We start from the raw sequence: 25,719 nt of genomic DNA on the forward strand, positions 1-25,719 counted from the left end.
GGCCACATTTGTCGGCAGCATTTGCTTGGAATGATTCATGAATTGGGACAGCCTTTGTTGCCGCGCTGTAACGTAATCGGCCAACAAATACGGCCTTCGAAGGATGCAACCCCTGAGGCTGACTTCCGGGTCAGCCTCGGCGTTGGTACATTCCCTTTCCGGTTGATTTTCTGTATGTAAAAGTGTTTTCTGAAATGTTAATTTGTTTTCTGAAATGTAAATTTGTTTTCTGAAATGTAAATTTGTTTTCTGAAATGTAATTTTGTTTTCTGAAATGTAAATTTCTTTTCTGAAATGTAAAAGTGTTTTGCAACCCCGGCCACCGTGGTCAAGGTTTAGTAAGTAGTGGTGCGTTGACTGAGTAAGAATGCTTTATCTACCATTCAGTCACTGTGTTTCCTTTTCTGACTGAGTTCAATAATTTTGAAACATAAAGGAATTAAAAGTCATAGAAATTTAATTAATGCTGTTTTAAATTGGCAGCCAAAGGAAAAGTCTTTATTAATCATCTTAATATAAAAGGTACACTGAAGAACTACTTCCTTTCTTACTTCAAAATAAGTGTCCCAAACAAGATTGCTGTAGGTCAAGCTTAGCCCTCTACTGACTGTATTCGTTTGTAGTTATATATTACAAATATAAAAAACAATTACATAATTACAGTTATATAGAAAACGTTTCCATGATCAAGCAGATGCTAAACAAAGTAGAAAACAGTTCATACAGTAAACATATAATTAAATATAATGCAAAATAATGACGTCAGGCATAATTAGGCATAATCAAACAAATATTCTCGTGTGTAGATTATATTATTCAGGTTGCTATTATTAATAATGATCTACAACATATACGATTGCATTACCAGTTGCACTTAAAGGCAATTTTATGACAACATTTAAAAATGGTTTAGCATTAGCCTTCTTTAGCAGATGTAACATGCTGGCAGCAACTAAATATCTGTTCAAGTGATGAACTTCCCAGAAATATAGGTTTGTTATAATATGAGGTTTCGTGTCAATCAGTAAACACAGGGAAAAAAAAGGAAAGACAAGTGGCAGCCATGGATGAATGTATAGCAGACAATTTAAACACTACAGGTGACTGACAGAGGTAAGGCAATCTATTGAATCTGGGTTTCTGTGTGATCTAAAAATTACTTAATTTCCTCAAACTGATGATTGGGTCATTGGAGAAAGAGACTTTTTTGAACAACTGAGAAAGGTTGTACAAAAAGTGACTGGTGAGAGATGAGTAGATGAGGTTTTTTGGCAGATTAATGGCAACTGTGCAAGCATGTAGGCTTTTAGACAACACAAGTCCAGTTAGGCATATCCAGTGATAACATCTGTTCAAGGAAAGATCACAATGAACTGGGCAATTAAATTCAGGAAGGATGAAGTAATCAGGTAAAATAAGGCTCAAAACAAATTGTAATAGAAATGTCTGCCAGCTAGGTTAACTCAAGAGTGGAAAACTAGTAATTACAAAACGAGTGCACAAGCACTGCAAAATGAAAAACAGTAAACAGAGATGGAAGACCCACAAAAATCTGTTTCTCCAAAACTAAACCTGAAAAGATTATATGTGAAGAATTTACCAGATATGCACTGGGGAAGGGCTGATGACCAGAATCAGACAGAAGATGGAAACCTAAAAATCCAATCTCTTTCCGATCAGTAAACACTCCATACTAATCACTACCAGGTCATACTGATAACAACACATATCAGAGTGGAAGCTTTTACTGAGGGAATAAAACTCAATGTCAGTTAGACCAGTTTCAGCATCAGTAAGGTGTTTCAAATTAATTCTGAGAAAAATCCACAAACTGCCACACTATCAAACTATTGAACTCTGGACAATAATACTGCACCAAACCACATTTGTGACACTTTATTAGCTTATTGGTGCTGCACAATGTGTACTCTTTTTATTGCATGCCATTAGTACTTTTGTTTGTTCAGTGTGTTGAACGGTTCTTCCCATCCCAAGCATTTCATTGAATTGTTGACTGTGTGTTAACCTGCATATGACAAATAAACCAATACAATACAATGCGAAAGAGGAGACTTAAGAACTGGTTAAAAAGGATACTATATTTCACAAGACATTTTGAAAGATTTCAAGCCTGCAAGAGAGCGATGCTATTAGAAGATAACAGGAAGGCTAAAGGGAGCGCAGCAAAGTTTATCTGCTTTAACCTTTTATACTTTTAACCCAGGTCATAGAAGATGCTGGATTTGCAAATGTTTACATCATTTAAAAGAGTTAAGGTGAGGGTCTATATTTTTTTAGGGTATAAAAAGACTGCTGTCTTGATAATACTTCACTCACTTAACTAATCTCTAATATGAGATCATAAAGCCATCTTAAAATGTTTCTATAATTATTTAGTTTTGTTTTAAAGTAGTAAAACCATGTTTTACAGCAAGGATGGAAAAAAAAATATTTTTGAAACGTTTTTTTTTAGTTCTTATAGCTCCTAAAGGGAAATCAGAATTAGCTAAAATCAATATTGGATATGTTTACAATCTGAATACTAAAACATCGCTAAAAGCCAAAGTAATTACTCATTTTTTGGACATGTCTGGTGACTTTTTATGAAGCTACTGATGTTACCACAATGCTAAAAAGAGAATGTGTTGTCAAGGAGCTAAATAGTAACCAGACACACTTTAACATAAAACTTCCTACACACATTCATGTAACATGCAACTACCTCAGCCAGACGACTTGCACACACACACTGACACACATTACGGCCCTCCTCCCCATCTGTGGCCAATGAAAAAAACGTGCTGATGAGCAGCTTCTATCAGCAGATGCCATCTTGGTCTTGTCATCAGGGGCTTGCATGGTCACAGAGAAAGGGGCTTGAGGCTTCACCTTTCAAAGAGTTTCTGCTAGCTGCTGCCTCCCCTTAAAATTCCAATGCTCTCTATTTCTTTATGCTACATTTATAACCTGCACTTAGATAAAATCCTGTCCGATCTTCGTTTTTTTGCCCTTTCAAGTCAAATTGCAGAGACTCTGAAGGCACCAGTCTTTGGAATAAGGAGTGTTGAAAAGTTGACATCAACATCACAAGCACAGTTTTCCTTTAATTTAGCTAATAAAAAGCAGAATGGCTTTATTAATCTAGTAGACCAAAACCCCATGCTTCCTATGCAGGTGGGTGAGATCTCTGAGTGGACAAATGTCCAAATTATCCTGCTTGCCTCTGCATGGTCACACAAACAAAAATCAACAAACTGGATTTTCATCTTTTATTCGCCATTACAATTACATACACGCCAAGTCCGTTTTGTATACTTAAACTGTGTGTTTGTGTCTGTGTCTGGCCCACTGTTTCATCTGGTCTGTGTGTCCGAGTAAAATTAAAAATGCATTTGTTCGCACCATAGGAAGACAAGTGAGCACAGTGCCAGTCTGGTCTCCAGATTCTGCAGGAAACTTTCAGATGACACCTGGTACCTGTTTCTTCTGTCAGTGTTTGAAGAGAAAACAAACACCTGAGTGGGAAGGCAGGGGAATTCTCCCTCTCAGCCTCAATGACGTCAAACAGGGGCTCTGTTCCTCGTCGCTGTGTAGAACTGACACCGGGGGACCGGGAGGAATAAAAGCAAACAAGATTGCTATTCTTCCAGAGGAGAACAATGTTTTACAGTTGTATTGTTTTTTGGAAAAAAAGAAAAGAGTTATAGCATAAATCCTCATTTGGATTGATTGGATATTAACTTAGAACGTAAATGAGCAATAAGAATATTTTCTCTTAAAGTGTTAAGATCGGTTATTTGTCTTTTAATCTGTCTGCTCATATTACAACCCTTTGAAACAGAAGGGTATGAAGCTTAGAGCAATGTACTTAGGAAGCCAAACAACACTGCTTAGGTTTCTGGAGATGTTGTGGATTCATCAAAGAAGCATCAATGAAGGAGGAAGCATACCCGATGACCCAATTAATATGCCTACCCTCCTGTTATATGCAAATGACATTTCCAAGAGTACAGATATACGCTCATGAACAAAATCTTAAAAAATAGCATGTTTTGGCATTTTGTGCTGGTGGACAATCATAAGTTTCAAAATGCCAACACAAGAGAAAAAGGAGCAAGAGACAATATAAACAGAGTAGGCAAATTATTAAAAAAGATATTTAAATTAGCCTTTTCCTATACTGATCAAAAGTTTAAGACAATTTGTCTTAAAAAGTCAAAATATCATAAAGCTCAAATCTTTTTCATTTCAATTTCTGTCAGGCATAAAGGCGTTCTGTCGTTGAAGGGGGCAGGATTTTTTAGCTGCACAAGCAATGCCATCACAACAATCCATTGTTGCCACGGTTGCACGCAGTTAAATCGTTATTTAAATTGTTTTTTTGTTTTTTTTAAACCCTTAGGGAGTTTGAGCTAAATATTAAAGAGAATATCACCTGATTAAAGCCAAAGGATCCAGTGGGCTCTCCATGAAGACACAAGCAGATCCTCCACCCACCCTTACTGTTGCTGACTGCAGCCCAATAACCATAGGGCAACTTTTGTGAGAGAAGAGCTTAAAGAACATAAACCCTTTAAAAGGCCACATCCTTGCATTTGAGCTTTTTCAGGCAGGACCAAACATGTGAAATTGAGAGGTGGAAGTGTTTTACCTGCATACATTGGTGACTGGCCATGTGAAAATGTTACAGTGGGCATCCATTTTGACTAAGGGTCCTGGTGAATTGATGTCTCAGTTTTTCAATAGGAAAAAGCAGCAGTTTAAATCACCTGTCCAATAACGGACTTCTTCTAGTAGAAGAGGGTCCTTGTTTTGGACCATCCTGCATGTTCCCCTGAAAATATTTGGAGTGGATGACAAGGGAGGTTTACTAAAACAGACGTCGGTTTCACTGCATGCCCTTCATGAAACCATTTTCACCACATGGAGCAACTTTCCCTCAACCTTACTGGTAAAACTCACATCAAGCATTCCTAAGCAAATATTTGAAGTGATCAACAAGAATGGTGGGACAATTTACTCCTGAGTCCTGGTTTGACACTTTTTTTGGGTGTTTTTTGGGGCATATGCTCTTTATCTTTGGATCAGCTCATGAAGAGTTAAATCGTGTTTTCAGTGAATTGACCACTCTGTTTTGTGTGTTTGTTTTTGCATTTTGAAGCCTAACCTACAACCTGATTATGCTCCAGCAGGTTTGAATGTGAATAGCTGTCTTTTTTCTCACGCTTTAGATTATGGTCAGGATTGAACCAACATGTGTTTTACTGGATATCGTCACAACAACAGGGGGTGAATAATATTACATGTTTGTTCTAATAATATTAGAACAAACATCTTAGGAAAAGTTGCTAGTTGAAACTTTTTCTTTCTCTCTTATTAAAGTTACTAGTCCTGGTTGAGAGACCTAATATAGAACCATATCTGAGTTGAACCATTTGGACCTTTGGAGAACATCTTTTGGGACAAGAACAAATCTAAAGTAAAAATCTTTAACAGGTTTTAAAAAATGTCTTCCATACTGACTAAGTTTCCCAATGTCTGTTCCTTGAAGGGGATATTACAGCTACAACTATGGTGCACCATCCACGAATTATCAGTATGACCTTTTTCATTATGTCAGTATAGTTTGTAATTCTAAAAGAACAGAGAAAGGAGAGAAATACAATTATCTATCTCAGCTGAATATGCTTATAAATGTCCCAACAAAAAACTAAAGATGAAAAATAAACAAATATTAAACCACTTTCATGCCTCACTCTAATGAAAAACGAGTTAGAAGTTATTTTCATTTTTATATATGTTTAATCCTTGCAGGGTCGTGAGCAGGCTGGTGCCCATCTCCAGGGATAATTTCTTGTTATTCCCAAATTAAAGAATTTAAGATGGTACAAAAGTAAATGTATACAGTAGAATATGTTTTGTGCTGTTTGCTGCTGTGTGGTTTTAACCTGGTGGGGTAGGCACCTACAAAGAGCCAACTGATGAAAGTTTTATAAGTAAGAATAATTTAGTGTGTAATCAAGCTTGTTGAATAAGGGGATGGGTATACATGTTTGTATAAGTGTCATGAAACGGTTGACTGGGCCAGTAAATAGCTGGGGTAGTAGTAATTAACACTATAAAAACTGCTGGTTGTGCTCTGCCACCACTCAATGATCAGAAGCCCACCCTTGAGACGAGTGTGTGAGCACAATGTTGCTGTTAATTTGTTTTTATGGAGTCTGTTAAGACTACAGTAACTGGTGTTGTTAACATACTTTCTTGCATTTTAGGTTAATAAATGATTCTACCAAGAGCTATTAGTGAAGAAGAAAAAAGAATTATGAGTTAATTACATTTATATGGTGTGGTTGAGTCTGACAACACAAATACTTCAATATTTCTATATAAGTTACACAGTACAGGCATAGCTATATCAGGAAAAGATAATAAAGTAATTTAATATTTGGTTCTCTCTAAGTATGTCTGAAGTATGTTTATTTGACTCAAAGAGATCCTCAAACTGACTTTTTGGTCCTATTTTAACCCCTTGAGAGGAAGTCAATATAGATTTTAAAAAAAAGCCTAAAAGTGTGTGCTTTTTTTCTATGTGGATGTGTGTTGATACATCCTGCTGTGTAATTAGACATATTTGGTCACTAGAGGTGACGAGGAGAACAGGCCCTGGAATTCCCTCTGCCATGTCTGTGAAGAAATCCCCTAAAGACACACACACACACACAATAATTGTCTCTCCACCTCAGTGAACCCCTGCTGTCCAGGTTCATTATCTCCAACCCCCCCTACCCCGAGGGGGGGGGGGGTTTCTTCCAATGATTCTAATGAGGAGGGGGCAGACAAAGTTTGGTTTCCTCTTCTTTCCGGAGCCCTGGGGCTTTGCTGGAATTTACACCCCTGAGCCTGAGAACAGGCAGAAACCACAATCATCCACTTTCCTATTGTTGGAAAGTAGGGGAACAGTAAGCTTACATCGGAGGAGGAGGAGAATGGGAACACACTGAGATGTGAAATGAAACTGATTTCCCTTTGTCTTTGAAAAGGGGCTTTAATGCTCTTGTCTCTCAGCATGGTGTTTTGGATGTTGGAGGGATGGAGATCAGGAGTGAGGGACAAGAATGAAATTACTCACTGTATTTCTGTTCCCTGTCATCTGTGAACATTCTTGCTTTACATTTTTGCTGTTTCTTCCCTTTTTGTTTATTCGGCTTCTATGCCAGTTTGTCTGTATGTCTCTCAAGTTGTCACCACCACCACTTACAATTCATCTTTACATTGCAAGCCAAATTACCCTATTAATAATGTTACTACTGGAGAAGTGATAATTAGATAAGTTAAACTGTGGGAAGAAATCTACTGCGACCTCCCCTTGTGAAAAATGTACATTGTTCTGAGTGCAGAACCAGAAAGGCCCATAAAAAACCACTTCCCCTGTAATTTAGGTCAGTATCATCCCCTCAAAACAAACTGAGACAGAGTGAGGGCATATGGAAGGAGGGGGTGATCTCTTACCACCCGAGGTCTGTGTGTGCGTGCTGGCTTGCTAACCATGGGTAAACACAGTAAATGGTTTTGACTGTAAAAACTTAAGTTCAGCAGTCCTTTCTCACGAGGAGGGAGCGACAGATCTCTGTGTTTTGCGCTTGGCAACCCAGACAGACTCAGACATGCTGTATGATTTCCAATTCTGTGCAGGAGGGTGCAGCGGTTTTCTATGTGCTTATACTTCCTTCAACCTCTGAATGGAGAATTTGATTCTGGAGATGACATCAAACCAAACCACTTTTTCAGTTTCATTTCCAAGAATCTGTGAAATTTGCAAATTGATGCTCATTGACCAGGCTCACCACAATCAGAAGTCCAAACTCAAAACAATGAATGTATCTTCTTTTTGTACTAAATAGCAACACAATCACTTTTACTCACAGAATTGTACAGGTCAGCCATACGTTTTTGTCACATGTTCTGTCTTGGCATTTCATACTGTACAGGGAGAGACTGTGGCTCTTAGTGGGTAGAGTACTCGTCTTATAATCAGGTTGTGGGTTTGATTCCTGCTTCCCCCATCACTTCCCGAAGTGCCTCTAGGCAAGGCACTTAACCCCAAGTTGTCAACCGTTCTGCGTGTCAGTGTATGAATGTGTGTGCATTAGTGAGTGCTGAGTAAATGAGGCTATAGTGAAAAGCGCTTTAAGCAGTTAGTATGACTGGAAAAGCCTTATATAAATTTAGTCCATTTACCAATAAAGCTGGTTGCCTACATGTACCAGGGCTGCGTTGCTCTACAAACAGTATATGTGGAGATGGAATCCTAATTGTTTGACTCAGGGTTGTGTCTGCGTCCAAGTAGACAGGTCACATTAATATAATATGAACCTGTGTTTATATGACCTCCAACCTTTTGGGAAATGTATATGTCTGTGCACTAATTTATCACCTGGAATTGCAAAGATGGTAAATATTTTAGCTTTATCAAGTCTCCAGAGACCCCAAAGTGTTTTCTCTACAATCACCCATACACCCATTCACGCAGTGGCTACATTGTTGCCCCAGCTCCCCCAGACAGACAGAAGTGAGGCTGCCATACGTAGGTGCCACCGAGCCCTCTAACCACCATCAGCAGGCAAGGAGGGTGAAGTGTCTTGCCCAAGGACACGACGACTGAGACAGACACAGCGGGGATTTGAACCGGCAACCCACTGGTTGCAGGACAAACCTCTATCACTATCGCCACCATCACCCCAAGATATTATAATATGAGAAGGGGCAGATAAATAAAGACCACAGCAGCCCCAGGCAGACACACCAGGCACCCCAGAAGAGTAGCCATATACCCGACACTAAGGCAGGTTGGCAGGGAACCACAGGAGCAGCAGCCCCCAGGCCAAAGAGGTACATGAATAGATGTAGAGTACTGAACCACCCTGCTATACCAGGCTGCCATGTTCCCCAGTGCAAGCCTGCTATCCGGCCATCCTGGAGCCCGCACAAGCCCCCCCTCTTCCACAGGTTGGCTTCCCACCTGGAATTCCAGTGTTGGGACTCCTAACATTGTTCCACAGTTCTGTTCTGATAAATCGAAATCTATTTTTTAATGTGTAAATGTATATTTATTCTACTTGTATATGATTCTTTCACTTTTGTATGTGAATGTTATAGTATATAATAATCTGTATATACTGTATATAATACATGATGGATTGCAGCAATAGTTGGTGTGAGGATCTACTTTAATAATTTTCTATAAACTGAACACATAATGAAATGGGGCATACTTCAATTAATTATTAGAGTGTTTTTAACCAAACCAAACGAAAAAGTCTAAGTACATTTTACTATTGTTATAAAATGTATTGTATTATTGTGGTACTTGGTAAATGTGGCATTTATTTGAGTTTGAGAATCACTAGTCTAAGCAGTACCTTGGTATCCCTGGTGTCTTTGGAGGTGCTTACTCCTTTTACCTTTAGTGGATGTAATGTCAGTATAAATGTCTTACAAATTTAAGAGCAATATCCTTTAGATTAATAACAGCTATGTTTTACTCTATTTATGTGAGTATTGCCCAATTAAGTCTATTCAATCCTTCGAGAAGCAAACTCATTGCGAGATGTTTACATCAACACAGTGGAACATGGGCCCTCATTGTACCTGGTCCTGGCCTTCGAACTTGCAAGCTGGCTAACACCCACCAGCTGGGCCAGAGTGCCCTATTAGCTTAATGGTCGTCTAGGATTTCACAGGGGATGCATTGCTGTTATGGCTGAGAGATTTGCGTTTCCCTTTTCATGGCTCCTTTGGATTCCCAACAACCATAAACATGGTCTCAGGAGGAGAAGGAAAAGAGGAGGAGGAGGAGAGACATAACAAAACAAATAGGGAAGCAACTTAACACCATCTAAGTTGAAAGCAGAAAAGTCAGATAGGTACAGATAACAGAAGAGCAACATATGAACAGAGAGATACAAATACACAAAAAAATCAGAATTATTATTTAAGAAATATAAAACAGCATACTAAATTTTATGACCGTGTAAGAAAAACTCTAGATCCTCCAGTTTTCCTTTTGCGTCTTGATGACCAGATTCCAATGACGATAGTTTTGACTTTTGACCCTTAGTGACTCCCACAGCAAATCATAAAGAGGTCAAGTTTCACTTTCACCAAGAGGTAAATGCCAACCTTATTTAACAAAAAAGCAAATTTTTAAAAACTTTATTTTTGTAATGTAAAATTGTTTTGTCATTTATCTGTAAAAGCTGGGCTGGTAATGTATCACTAGAAGACAGACCTTTGAAACAGGCTCTAAGTTAAAAATGAATGGTAAGCAAAAAGGAATAAAAGTTGAGTTGAGCATGTTGATCTTCATCATTATCTTAAAAAGAACAGCAGCAGAGGAAATTTTGAGGAGTCTCAGTACAAACGCAGGTTGATAACATGGTTCCAAGACAAGGTCAGATGCAAACTCAAGCATTGTTAACATTTGACCATTCACAATTATCATCATAGTATAGAGAGTATACTCAATCTGACTGCTCTGGGTTTTTCAAAAACTGTTTATCCACTAGAATGTTCTCTCGCGTTATAGGCAATGGTCAAAAAAAGTGAAAATATCCAGTTAACCACAGTTCTGTGGAACAAAATGTCTTCCTGATGTCTCAGGAGGACAGGAAGAATTCATCCTGCCATGTATCATTGGTTCAGGCTTGGTAGAGGTTGTGTAGTACGAAAAATATTTTCTTGGCATACTTTGGACCATTTTATTTCATTTGATCAGTGCTAAACACCACAGCCTATCTAAATATCGACGCTAACCATGTATATCCCTTTATGACCACAGTCATATGTTCTTTCCATATTATTTTTAGTGGGGTAGTGGGCTATGCCAAATGCTTAAATCATCTGTAACTTGTTGTTTGCACATGGCAACAATTTCACTGTACTCCAATGTCCTCCGTAGCCATCAGTCTATGCCACTAAATGGAAACTTGCCGACAAATCAGCAGCAACTGCCTGATGCGTCATGCCAATATGGACCAAAGGAATGTGTCTGACACCTTGTTTTAAAACAGTTCTAAATACAAATGTGAATGAATGTATATAAGAAATTTAATAGGAAAATAAAATAAACATATCTAAATGAAGAAAACACAACCCCATCACATAGGAGTAACATTATGTAGACTTTATTAAAGGACTTTCTTTCTTTCTTTCTTTCTTTCTTTCTTTCTTTCTGTTTGACATTTTGACCCGATGATAGAAGATATTTTGATATTTGATATTTTTGTCTTGCATGAAGGCTTCTACATTTGCACACCATAGACCAAGGCTCTTCAACAAAATCTGCTCAATGCCAGAATATTCTTGTTATAGAGCAATCCCATAAACATTTATATACTGTATATTAAAAATGCAAACCATGTGTAAACAAGATAAATTTAAAATAAAAAATATGTTTAATGGGTTCTGATTTTAGAAACATTCATGAAAAAATAAAAACACAATCACAAGCAAGGTATTTATGAAAGGGGAATTTGGTTTTACCTTTACAATAATTTATTTTGAATTGTCTGGCCCCGAGGCATTAGTTTCACCCCAAAAAACCATTTCATTCACATTTACACACTGAGTATCAATGAAGGAAATTATCACATAATCACTGGTTTTTAAGCTTAAATGATTACAAGACAACATTTTTCGTGATGAATAGATCTGTGGGCAAGGCACGTATTGTTGTGGCACACTTGCTTTCTGTTAGGTACCAGTGTTCATATGGAACTTATGAGAACATCTGCTTGTCATTGACAACATGTGACTGTGATTTATGACAGATTCAGCATAAAGACATGTCCTGGATGGCACAAGAGGTGACATCATAAAATTATAAACACTAAATGAATAAAACTTGCAAATCTGAAATTTGATGTGTACCTTTTATTTGTTTTAAAGGGAAAGAATAATCATTTCGTGAATTAAGGGCTATTGTTAATAAGCAGAACATAAGATAAATGTGAAATATCAGTACAAAATTATTCTGATTGACCACAAGGGGTTCTGCCATGATTTTAGGAATATTTTAGTATCTTTTCAGTATCTGAATTACAGCCACTTAATTTTAATGTCATGTTTATTATTTTAACTATGAAGCTATTGAATGTCGCTAATTCTTCTTTGTGACAGTACATGATTACAAAATACATTTTTCTGCTTACTGCTAAGTTACTGAAATGCGAATAAGCACATCTGTTGAATAGGAGATTGTTCATAATGCACAGAGGTTCATTGTAATGCATTACAATAAAAGGCCTTCTTGTGAAAAACAATTTGTATTTTTATACAATTAAATATTTTTATTCAGTTATCATTTATCGCTACATACTAATTTATCATCTCACATTAAATTGTATTGTGTTGTGTTGAATCCAAATATTAAATCAGAGTAAAATGTGTTATGGTAGTAAATTAACTTGTATCATGTAAATGTAATATGTGTAACATTATCAGTGTATCGAGAAATATATTACATCGGCAACAGAGCACAGAGACCTGACCCAAATTGTGAGGTTTTAGCATTGCGTAGTCGTATAACATAAGATCTTTTTACACTCCCGGTAAAGTTTTTAATATAATATATGCTTTTATGCCATAATAATAATTACTTTTCTTTAGCATTAGTATTTTTGTCACTCCTTGAACCGCCACCTTAACGTGGTGGAGGGTCTCCCATGGCAAACAGGCTCTAGGTGACGGGTCAGACAAAGAGCGGTTCAAGAACCTCTCATGATGACTATTAGATCGAGGCACGTGACATGGCCCGACGAAGGTGGAGACCTTTGCAGCCCGATCCCGGATGCTTAGGCTGGCTCTAGGGACGTGAAATGTCACCTCGCTGGGGGGGAAGGAGCCTTAGCTTGATATCGACTAGAAATAGTCGGGCTCGCCTCCACGCACAACGTGGGCTCTGGAACCCATCTCCTCGAGAGGGGCTGGACTCTCTTCTACTCTGGAGTGGCCCACGGGGAGAGGTGGCAGGCTGGGGTGGGTTTGCTTGTTGCCCCCCAGCTCAGCCGTCTCTTGTTGAGCTTTACCCCGGTGGATGAGAGGGTCGCATCCCTGTGCCTTCGGGTCGTTTAAGCCTATGGGCCAAGCCGTAGTGCAGAGTATCCGGTCTTCTTGGCATCCCTGCCAGGGGTGTTGGATAGTGTCCCTCCTGGGGACTCCATTATTCTGCTGGGGGACTTCAACGCCCACATGGGAAATGACAGTGACACCTGGAGAGGCGTGATCGGGAGTAATGGCCTCCCCGATCTGAATCCGAGTGATGCAGACTGGGGTGGTGGTCCCCCTTCATAAGAAGGGTGACCAGAGGGTGTGTTCCAACTACAGGGGGATCACACTCCTCAGCCTCCCTGGTAAGGCCTACGCCAGGGTATTGGAGAGGAGAATCTGGCCAATAGTTGAACCTCGGCTTCAGGAGGAGCAGTGTGGTTTTCGCCCCGGCCGTGGAACACTGGACCAGCTCTATACCCTCTACAGGGTACTCGAGGGTTCATGGGAGTTTGCCCAATCAGTCTACATGTGTTTTGTGGATATGGAGAAAGCATTCAACTGTGTCCCTCGTGATGCCCTGTGTGGGGTGCTCCAGGATTATGGAATCGGGGGCCCTTTATTAGGGGCCATCCGGTCTTTGTACAAGTGGAGCAGGAGTTTGGTTCGCATTGCCGGCAGTAAGTCGGACATGTTCCCGGTGCATGTTGGACTCCGGCAGGGCAGCCCTTTGTCAGCGGTCCTGTTCATAACTTTTATGGACAGGATTTCTAGGCGAAGCCAAGGGCCGGAGGGGTTCTGGTTTGGGGACCGGAGGATTTCGTCTCTTCTTTTTGCAGATGATGTGGTCCTGCTGGCCCCTCTAGCCAATGCGCGTGCGCTGGGGCGGTTTGCAGCCGAGTGTGAAGCGGCTGGGATGAGGATCAGCTCCTCCAAGTCCGAGGCCATGGTTCTCGACCGGAAAAGGGTGGCTTGTCCTCTTCAGGTTGGAGGGGAGTTCCTGCCTCAAGTGAAGGAGTTTAAGTCTGTCAGGGTCTTGTTCACGAGTGAGGGAAGAATGGAGTGGGAGATTGACAGACGGATCGGTGCAGCTGCCGCAGTAATGGGGGCACTGTGCCGGTCCATTGTGGTGAAGAGAGAGCTGAGCTGAAAAGCGAAGCTCTCGATTTACCAGTCGGTTTACGTTGCTACCCTCACCTATGGCCATGAACTTTGGGTCATAACTGAAAGAACGAGATTCCGGATACAAGCGGCTGAAATGAGCTTCCTCTGTAGGGTGGCCGGGCACTCCCTTAGAGATAGGGTGAGGAGCTCAGCCATCCGGGAGGGGCTCGGAGTAGAGCCGCTGCTCCGCCACATCGAGAGGAGCCAGGTGAGGTGGCTCGGGCATCTATACCAGATGCCTCCTCGGGAGGTGTTCCAGGCACGTCCCACCGGGAGGAGGCCCAGGGGACGGCCCCGGACACGCTGGAGGGACTGTGTCACTCAGCTGGCCTGGGAACGCCTTGGGCTCCCCCGAAGGTGCTGGAGGAGGTGTCTGGGGAGAGGGACGTCTGGGTGTCTCTGCTGAGTCTGCTGCCCCCGCAACCCGGTCCCGGATAAGCGGAAGACGACGAGTGCGAATACGAGTACGAGTACGAGTACCATTAGTATTTTTGAATGTTTTACAATGTTCATGTTTAATGAGCTATCTTTCTACCTAATATTCAGCATTCATATAATGAAAGTAAATTTTTACACCCTGTTCATTTTTGTTGTGCTAATCATGAAATAGGTTTTTTTCAACATCTTAACGACCACACGGGTCGATGGGGTTCCTTTCATTAGATACAGCTGTATACCTTAAAACATCCTGTTCGGCCTTCTGCTCAGTTTTTTTTTTTTTTTGGTGCATCTTTGCTTAGTCTTCTGATACAACTGCTGTTATAATTTTAAAGTCTCTATTAACTGGAATGAGATGGTCTGATGGGATAGAAGAAAGCAGTGAGTAGTCACATTTGCATACTCTAATAAACCTGGCTGCAATCTTGCATATCATAAAAAAGCAGAACTGATTGCTTTAATCTGAAACTAAAACCAGTGCGTTTCAGTTCCATTAAGGCTTTGTCAGTGGGCAACGTGCCTCACAATAACATGTGGAGATCATTTGTCAGGATATTGTCGTACCAAGTTGATTTAACTCAAGTATTCTGATTATTTCTCATTTCTTAATCTAATAAAGCCCTTTAGTGAACATTTTATATTCAATAGGGTGTCACTTTAATTTTGACTATCTGTCTTGTCTGTGTATCACCTTCTTCAGAAAAAGATGACCTCAGCCTCACAAATAACTGTCTATCTTTGTCCAGTTAAAGGTGGTGTCCAGGTCAGTACTATCAGACAAGGACTCTTGACCTTCCATGACTCAGCTCCATTACCTCCTTTGGACATTCTACCACAATAGGAGAAACAACCATAGCTAGAACATTATTAACAACAGACACTAAGGTTCCCGTCTTTTTTTTTTATATTTATTTGGATTTACTTTGCATTCAATGTCCCTAGTACCCTTTTCAATCTCAGTGTTTTTTTCCTTCATTTGTTCCATGACTGTTCCATTCAAAACTGTGTACTCTGACATTTGCTGTCTTCCTTGCATTGTCTTCACCATCACAAAACTCACCACGAAGAAGAGGGGCTAATTTTTCTGACCTGCTACATCCTGCAGACTCTTCTGCCAACCTAAGTGTGGGTCTACTACATTATTAACATGTGTCTTCTTGGGTGGTCTGTGCAAATTATGTGTGAGCAAAAAAGTGGGAGTTATGCTGACTCTTCCTCTGGTTGTACATGTCTTCTTTCAAATACTCGATGGTTTCTGAATATATGCCATTTCCTTTTTTTGCATCTCTTTTGATAAAATGTCAAGTTTTGATCCATTCTTTATTAGGAATGTAAGATTTAACAAACCATTATAACGGTGTGCTAATTCATAACATTTATCAATATTATTATGGTTTTGTTGAAATGTATTAAATTATGCAAAATGTATTATTACAAGCTGCACTTCTTAAATTTGTCGAAATAATTGTCACATTTATTTTGACAAAATTTTATTAAATTTTTATCTTACCAATAATAAAAATACTGATTAAGCATTTTAATTTTTCAAGCTGACACACAACCTCAGCCTTTCTCCTCCCTTGCTAATATGTTTAGAGAAAATCCTTTGCAACCCTTCTTTAGTCAAAAAGACAAAGGCAAAAAGCAAAACTGATGTTTCTCTGTGATGCAGATGTACACGAAAGTCAGAGGATGTCAATTCAATTCAGTTTATTTATATAGGGCCAATTCTCAACACATGTTGTCTTGAGGCACTTTACAAAGTCAATTCAGTCAAATCATACAGATTCCAAGTAAGGTATATACATTCCAATTGATCATAGTTATCAAACAATGCAGCCAAATTATGTTTATTATTCAAATTGTCCAATAGGTTTTCTGTCTAAGGAAACTCAGCAGATTGCATTGAGTCTGTGACTTGCAGCAATCAGTCCTCCTGGATGAGCATGTAGTGGCAGTAGGCAATTGCTTGCATAATGTCTTTAACTTTGCTGCAATCTCTCATACCAAGCATGCATGTAGCGACAGTGGGAAGGAAAACTACCCTTTAACAGGAAGAAAACTCCAGCCGATCATGGCTTAGTGTGAGCGGCCATCTACCATGACCGACTGGGGATTGAGAGAACAGAGCATATAGTACACATAAAAGAACACAGAAGTACTGATCCAGGATTACTTTCTGTGTGGAAGAAAAGTAAAATGTTTGAGGCAGTAGTAGCTCCTTTAGATGTTTCATCTAGGAGAGAAACACAGCTAAGCTGATAAGCTGTGATCCAGTTTTCGGTCTATAGGATGAAAGAGAGCACATATAGTTAATCATAGGAGGATGGGGGCATTGTAATTGGAACACAGAGTCAGGCCAGGTGTAGCATCTAGGAAGAGAAAATAAAACAGAGAGAGAAATTTAAACAACAGAAAATAACGGAAAATTGGAGAGTAGTAGGAGAATGTAGCAGAGTAAGGTAAAGTGGTCGATATGTCCTCCATCAGCCTAAGCCTATAGCAGCATAATTACAGCGATACTTCATTAAACCGAATCCACTCTAACAATAAGCTTTATGAAAAAGGAAAGTTGTAAGGCTAGTCTTAAAAGTAGACAGGGTGTCTGCCTCACGGACTAAAACTGGAAGCTGGTTCCACAGGAGAGGAGCCTGATAACTAAAAGATCTGCCTCTAGGGACCACCAGTAAACCTGCAGTCTGAGAACTAAGTGCTCTGTTAGGAATCAGATCTCTGATGTGTTGGGATTATGAATCTGAGAATATTATTTAATATTAATATTTTAATATTTTATCACATAATATTTCGGTCTGTCCTGTGAATACCAGCCCAGTAAGGCGATGGTATTAGGATAAAATAGAAAGGTGTGAGACAAGCTCTGACATTATTGAACAGCATAAACTCTGCACACACATGGAATGAATTCACAGAATTTCTTAAAATACAAGAATTTATTAACAAAAATAAGTCAACTCAAAGTCAAACATATTTCAATCAACAAACTCTTTACTATGCTAAAACAATCCAATTAAACTACCAAGCAGATATAAAGAATAACGAGGACTAATGTGCTATGTACAATATAAACAAGTTGATTAAAGATGATTGAGAACCATGACCAACAGAGTGATGCAACATTACCATGCAATGTTATTTATGTTTGAGGACCAAGGATTATCCTGAAGAATCTGGAAATTAAGTTAAGTTAGTCTTGAAACCAACTTAGGCAATAATCAGCAAACGTTTAGACAACCATTCACAATGCAAGATCAGATAAAATATTATTTTAATAAAATAATGTTTTAAATAATGATCTGCTGAATAAAACCAACCTTCTGGATCACCATTTCTCAGCGGTGTCTAATTAGCTGCCTTTATTTCTTAAAATAATATTCAAAGAAATATTATTAAGGGAGTATTTTGGAAAAGAGCCAAATCTTTCTGGAGAAATGGGGCTTAATGGTGTTTACTTAGATTATCAAATTTAGTAAATTGATGTTTAGGGACTATTATTCACTAGCTTGAAAACTAACAACCTTTCTGTTAAATACTCTTTAGTAGCAAGCACGTGTTCTTACCGGTTAGCTGTTGAGCTAACAAAAGAAGCTGATAGCGTAGCACCAGAATCAAACACACACCTTTAAAATACTAGGGTTAATAAAAGAGTTAAAATGCGTAAGCGCGGACGGCGGGTTACGGCCGATCTTCTGTGTTTAAAATCACCCTTTAAATAAAGTTTGTCTTAACCTTAAAAACACACAGACAAAGAACACAAAACTGAACCTGTGTGCTGCAAATATTCTGCTAGCACCAAGATAGCTGAGTTCAACACAAACAAAACCAAACTTCATAAAATGAAAAATGTTTAGATAATTTAAATCTAAATCCTTCTATATTATTCTGCCCAAACACTTAACCTCATGACCTGTGATGAGGAACATTGTCCAAGGCGGTGAAGTTTGAAGAAACGTCCACAGTCAACTAACTGTTAGCTTTCAGCTAACCTCCGTAGCTGTGGATGAAAGACGGCTCGTTGTTTCCGCCAACCGCACTGCTCGTTAACTCGGTGATGCAGCTCCTGTTGTCCTTCGCTCAGACAGGGAAAACTGCTCTGCTCGGCTTCGTAGAGACCGCGTCTCTGTAGGGAACTTCTCTGGGACAGTTTGCTGCTGCAGGCCTCAGAGAGAAAGTAAGCAATGCTTGCACCTTAATTTCCCCGTTCATGAATGAAAATACCAGATACACATACAGTATTTAATTCGTACTTAACTTTGCATATGATCGATGTTCGTATGACACCCTTGGATCCAGTTGAAAGTTTGTGTCTGTTTGCCAGCAAAGAGACATTAGCACGCTGGGCCTCCCCTATCCTGGTCCTGCAGAGGAGCAGTGGAAAGAGGTCGGCTTGTTGGAGAGGGGGTGCTCTTATTCAGACAGTGGCATCATGGGAAGTCTGCTGCTACCCCCCTTTCCTCAGTTGCTGGAAGTCAGTTAAATGCAATTTATTTTGAAAGTTCCAGAAAAGTGTGTACCGGAGTTTTAATGTTGTTTCCATGGCTGGGTCCCAACAGATGTATGATGAAGCTTGATCATTAGGGGCTTCATTTGTGAGAAGGAGAATTTTAAATTCTATTCTGGATTGAACAGGGAGCCAATGAAGGGAAGCTAAAATAGAGGAAAATCATCTCTCTTTTTAATTTTCATCAGAACTCTTGCTGCAGCATTTTTGATCAGCTGAATCATTTATCTGTTTACAATTACAATAGTCCAGCCTTGAAGTAACAAATGCATGGACTAGTTTTTCAGCGTCACTCCTGGATAGGATGTTTCTAATTTTGGCAATGTTCCGGAGGTGGAAGAAGGACATCCTAGAAACCTGTTTAATATGGGGTTTAAATCACAGGTCCTGTTCAAAAAATAAAACCAAGGTTTTTTCCTTTATTACTGGAGGTCAAAATAATGCCATTCAGGTTGAGTGATTGACTAAGCAGTTTCTTTTTCAAAGATTCTGGTCCAAAGATGACTACTTCTGTCTTGTCTGAATTTAGAAGCAGAAAACTTTAAGTCAAATATTTATGTTTTCAAGACATGCCTGCAGTCGATCTAATTGGTTGAATTCATCAGGATTTCTGAATAAATATAACTGTGTCATGATGTAGGGTTGTTTGGTTTTTGGTTTCGGGTTTTTTCTTATGTTTTTCACAGTTAAGGTTTTGACTCGTTCTTTTGTTATTTTCCTGTTTATGCTTTTGTTTCATGTTTTTCTAGTTATATTTCTGTTTGTTTCCTTGGATTTGCGTTCTGTTCAAGCCATGTTTTGCTCCTGTCACGTTGTGTTCTCTGTCAATTAAGTTTATTCGGTTCACCTGTCCAAGTTAATCTGTCTCCTTGCTCCACCTGTACCATGCTCCATTTATACACACCTGTTCAGTTAGTCATCGCGGAAACATCTTTCATTCTCATGCTCATGTCTTCTTTTCAAACCAAGCCTTGTTTTTTGCCATGCCTGTCTTGCCTGCCCATTTGTTTTGTTCCTGCCTCCTGCTGTGAGTGAGTTTTCATAATTAAACCTCTTTTTTTTCACTTACCATCACGCTGCCTGCTCGTCTGCATTCTGGGGTCCAATTATCAAGTAAACCGTGACAGAACCATGACAAACTGAGTATCGTCAGCGTAACAATGGAAATTTATCCCATGCTGCCTCTAATTTCACCTTTTTGTAAGCATATATATAGAGAACAGATAACTATATGAAATTGTATGATGGTTATCAATAAAACCAATAATCATTTCATTAATATTCTTTGTAATTACTGTAAGTGCTTCAATATACAGGTCCTTCTCAAAATATTAGCATATTGTGATAAAGTTCATTATTTTCCATAATGTAATGATGAAAATTTAACATTCATATATTTTAGATTCATTGCACACTAACTGAAATATTTCAGGACTTTTATTGTCTTAATACGGATGATTTTGGCATACAGCTCATGAAAACCCAAAATTCCTATCTCACAAAATTAGCATATCATTAAAAGGGTCTCTAAACGAGCTATGAACCTAATCATCTGAATCAACGAGTTAACTCTAAACACCTGCAAAAGATTCTTGAGGCCTTTAAAACTCCCAGCCTGGTTCATCACTCAAAACCCCAATCATGGTTAAGACTGCCGACCTGACTGCTGTCCAGAAGGCCACTATTGACACCCTCAAGCAAGAGGGTAAGACACAGAAAGAAATTTATGAACGAATAGGCTGTTCCCAGAGTGCTGTATCAAGGCACCTCAGTGGGAAGTCTGTGGGAAGGAAAAAGTGTGGCAGAAAACGCTGCACGAGAAGAGGTGATCGGACCCTGAGGAAGATTGTGGAGAAGGGCCGATTCCAGACCTTGGGGGACCTGCGGAAGCAGTGGACTGAGTCTGGAGTAGAAACATCCAGAGCCACCGTGCACAGGCGTGTGCAGGAAATGGGCTACAGGTGCCGCATTCCCCAGGTCAAGCCACTTTTGAACCAGAAACAGCGGCAGAAGCGCCTGAACTGGGCTACAGAGAAGCAGCACTGGACTGTTGCTCAGTGGTCCAAAGTACTTTTTTCGGATGAAAGCAAATTCTGCATGTCATTCGGAAATCAAGGTGCCAGAGTCTGGAGGAAGACTGGGGAAAAGGAAATGCCAAAATGCCAGACGTCCAGTGTCAAGTACCCACAGTCAGTGATGGTCTGGGGTGCCGTGTCAGCTGCTGGTGTTGGTCCACTGTGTTTTATCAAGGGCAGGGTCAATGCAGCTAGCTATCAGGAGATTTTGGAGCACTTCATGCTTCCATCTGCTGAAAAGCTTTATGGAGATGAAGATTTCATTTTTCAGCACGACCTGGCACCTGCTCACAGTGCCAAAACCACTGGTAAATGGTTTACTGACCATGGTATCACTGTGCTCAATTGGCCTGCCAACTCTCCTGACCTGAACCCCATAGAGAATCTGTGGGATATTGTGAAGAGAACATTGAGAGACTCAAGACCCAACACTCTGGATGAGCTAAAGGCCGCTATCGAAGCATCCTGGGCCTCCATAAGACCTCAGCAGTGCCACAGGCTGATTGCCTCCATGCCACGCCACATTGAAGCAGTCATTTCTGCAAAAGGATTCCCGACCAAGTATTAAGTGCATAACTGTACATGATTATTTGAAGGTTGACGTTTTTTGTATTAAAAACACTTTTCTTTTATTGGTCGGATGAAATATGCTAATTTTGTGAGATAGGAATTTTGGGTTTTCATGAGCTGTATGCCAAAATCATCTGTATTAAGACAATAAAAGACCTGAAATATTTCAGTTAGTGTGCAATGAATCTAAAATATATGAATGTTAAATTTTCATCATGACATTATGGAAAATAATGAACTTTATCTCAATATGCTAATATTTTGAGAAGGACCTGTACAAGAGTAAAGTATAAGGTGGCTTTGTGGAATGTCACCTTGAAATCAACTAAAAGTTTGAAAAACAACTTCCAAAGCTATTGAAAGCAAATTCATTATAACATGAGGCCTAATAGAGGCACATAGTACTAAGAAACTAAGAGGCAGGCACATGGTAAGTAAACTGACAGCTAAGTGTGGGTAGGTGTGTGTTTGAAAGCCATGTCATATGCTATGATTTGTGAGCTGAGAGCAGATTCCAACTCTAACTGACTTTTATACCTTGACAGCAGTGATAAACGAGAAGGTCACAGTTTCACCCCTAAATGAGCTAAATCACCTTCATGCCTACAAGACCTTTATTCATACAGCTGCAAAAAACACTCACTGTTGCTGTAGTTTCTGGGATTTTGCTGCATAAATGTCTGTGAAAAGATAAAAAAAGCTGATTTTTCCCTATGATTGGGGATGTGTTTGTGTGGAGCAGACATGTACGTGTATTTTCCACTACTTCAGATGGCCTTCAGGTGTGAGGTGAATTTGAAGATGTGCTTGTTACTTCAGTTATATCTATGGAGAGGTGCACAACAATCCCACAAACACTTTTCTAAACCTTTAAATATGTGGACACACACTCCTCTTTCTTTCCCCACTGTCTTCCATCTGACACATCAACCTGGGTTAAAGGTCACATCAGTAGTGTGATGAGCAGGGGGGGCCTTAGTGGCCCCTCATTGGCCAAGAGAGTTCCATGTGGAGCTCCTTTTGGATCCTTGTGGAGCAAAGGGCCAGTGGGACTGAATAGGCGCATACTGTTAAGGAATACTTGTGATAATGATGTTATTTGGGTACTCACGAAGCCTGCTCAGCAGCTGTTGACAGTAATGAAGTAGTGAGTGAGTGTGTGTGGGGGTCAGTAATTAATGATCCTCACAGCTCTCCTACATACCAGCTGCTGACTGAGACAGGAAGCTGATGATTGATGAGAATTATCGATACCTCGCTTCTTCAAGCAAACACATACATGTAGCAGGTTGCTAAATCCTTGATAGGCTCTTTAGTTTTTTGCTTTTTCTCCACCCCGTCACAAATTAACTCATCAGTCATTGCTGATGGAATGTCAATACTCCCCCGTCTCTGTTTTAAAAGACTGTCTCCCATATGCTCTTTTTGGGGTTTATTCCACATTTTTTTCACTTGCATTAAAAAAATGTGGGGTTTTAATAGCAATGAAAGTCAAATAAAGTAAAAATACAAAGTCTATATGGATCAGTAAAATCTAGGACCAAAAACTGAATATGTACTAATTTTGAAACTATGCATTACCACATTTCATCCAAAAACTGCTTAAAACTAAATATAAAACACAACTTTTCAGTTAATTAAAAATACAATGATATAACATGGAGTTGAGAATAAAAGTACAGAATGTACTGACACAAAAACATTGAAACTGAAAATTGTATTTAGTTCCTGCTCAAGCTTTTGCATTATTATCAAGTAAGTGCAACACACAAGTAAACTTTCCTCAACCATTTAGTTTTCCAATGTAAAACTCTAAACCTCTTTCTCAGAATAGAGTTTGAATAATTAGCTACCTGTAACTAAATGTTAAACGTCTAATGTTGAGAGCTCTTAACTTGGTCTTTTTCAATTTTCAAGATGTTTTTTAACATCAGTTTTGGTCCTGGAAATCCTATTTTTGTTCCTCAGTTGCTGTGCGTTCAGTGGTTAAATCAATCAGTATGAGTTAGGTCAATCGATATGGAGCCATAACAGCCCCAGTACAATGTTTATATCCATTAATGAAGATGAAGAGGTGATGGATTAATTCCTGAAAATGAACAGATGATCTGCAATCCTCTTTCTGGAAAAGAAGGTCATGGTTTCCAGGTTTACTCATCATCTCCCTCACCAGGGAATGCTTCAAGTTCCAATGGGTTTCCAGCATTCTAAAGAAACCTAGTCTGTATAAATATAACTATTGCTATCCAACATCCTAAACAAAAACATTCATGATCATAAAATATCATAATGACTCAGTAATATCATTGTTGCAGGATAGTAACTGCCTGAATTAACTGCATTCATCCTACTGCACAGTAATTTTCTCTTGTCTTTATTTCTTACAGAAATGAAATGTTTTATCCGCTTTTTTAACCATAAAATACAGTTATCCAGGCTTGTGGTGTTTTAATAAAACTATGCTTGTAACCTAAAGTTGTGACCTGAATAAAACCAATTCATATTTATACTTTATTTAATTCAGTTTGTTATGTTTTAGGTAAAAACACACAAACAAAAACAGAGCATATCATGTCAGCATTCCTACAGTCTTATATGGTTTCCAGTAGCGACAAAATGGAAGTCATTAAAAGATAAAACAAAACACCTGTCACCACATAAAAGCATAAAAAAAGTTCTGGTTTAGTGCAGTAAAAATGGCACTGAAGAGTTTCACCACTTATTTAATCTGTTAACCAACTGAAGTTCATATTTAGACTCGCAACCTGTCCTAGGTGTACCCTGCCATGCCCAACAACCACTGGTGATAGCCACCAGCCCTCACTGCTAACCTAGGATAAGCATGTAAATGCAATGGACGGATGGATGGATGGACGGACGGACAGATTGAAGCTTCTGCTAGCACCCTTTTCTTGTGCCGCTTGTCAGCCTTCAACCATTTTGATGCATTCAACCAACTCACCAATTCTCCACTTTATATAACATTGTTAGTATAGTGCAAATATAATTTCACACACTGACCAGCCTTCTAAGAATCTGTTTTCACTAAAGCTAATTTTATTCAAAAGCACATCATCTTGTTTGCATTTGGCTCGCTTTCTGCTGGGAGCACTGTCTGCAGGAGGTGGGACCAATTCATTCTCTCCAATAAGACGTCTCCAACTGATGCAGCCAATAACAACAGCGTCTGCACAAGGTAGTGATGATTAGTATGTTTAGCCAGCAGAAGATGCTTATGTGAATACGGATATTAAGGGGATTTGGACACCTTTAAAAACAAATATTCGTAAAATTGTTGAGACAACTGAGTGCATTTTTCTGTTGAGTTACAGCACCACATTCCTGTGCAATTCCATTTGATCATGGAATTTTAGTAGATTTTGAACCATGAAAGATGTATAGCCCAAAAGACCAGCTTCAAGACTGTCGTTCTTGCCAAAATGGTAAAGTATATGGCAGTCTTGAATTGTCTGATCAATAGAGACGTATAAAGAGAGAACAGATGGGGCCCAAGACTGACCCATGTGTTATATAAGTCATAAGTCAGTGGAAATTCTTAGGAGGTAAACGTTTTCAGTGACGGAGATGTATGAATGTATAAACACCCTAATCTATGAACATTAACCTTCGTTTAACTCATGACTCTCAACAACAGAAGAGGATGCTGTGATTAAAGTTGCACCACCTTTCCTTCTTCAGAACTGGTGAAGTCTACGGGAAACAGATTGATATTTGGCTTTTGGGGATTCAGATCGGACCCCAGCACAGAGTCAGCCCACCTCATTTAACAAGTTCAGTTTTTTAGAGTCACAGACACTGATACTGTATTTGAAAACAGGTGCTGCAGTAAAACATGTCACTCTTCACCACAGACTGATAGATGATATCAAGGATTTTGTGGTGATTATT

This window comes from Girardinichthys multiradiatus, chromosome 3 (genome assembly GCF_021462225.1).
Source record: "Girardinichthys multiradiatus isolate DD_20200921_A chromosome 3, DD_fGirMul_XY1, whole genome shotgun sequence".
In the NCBI taxonomy this organism is placed as follows: Eukaryota; Metazoa; Chordata; class Actinopteri; order Cyprinodontiformes; family Goodeidae; genus Girardinichthys; species Girardinichthys multiradiatus.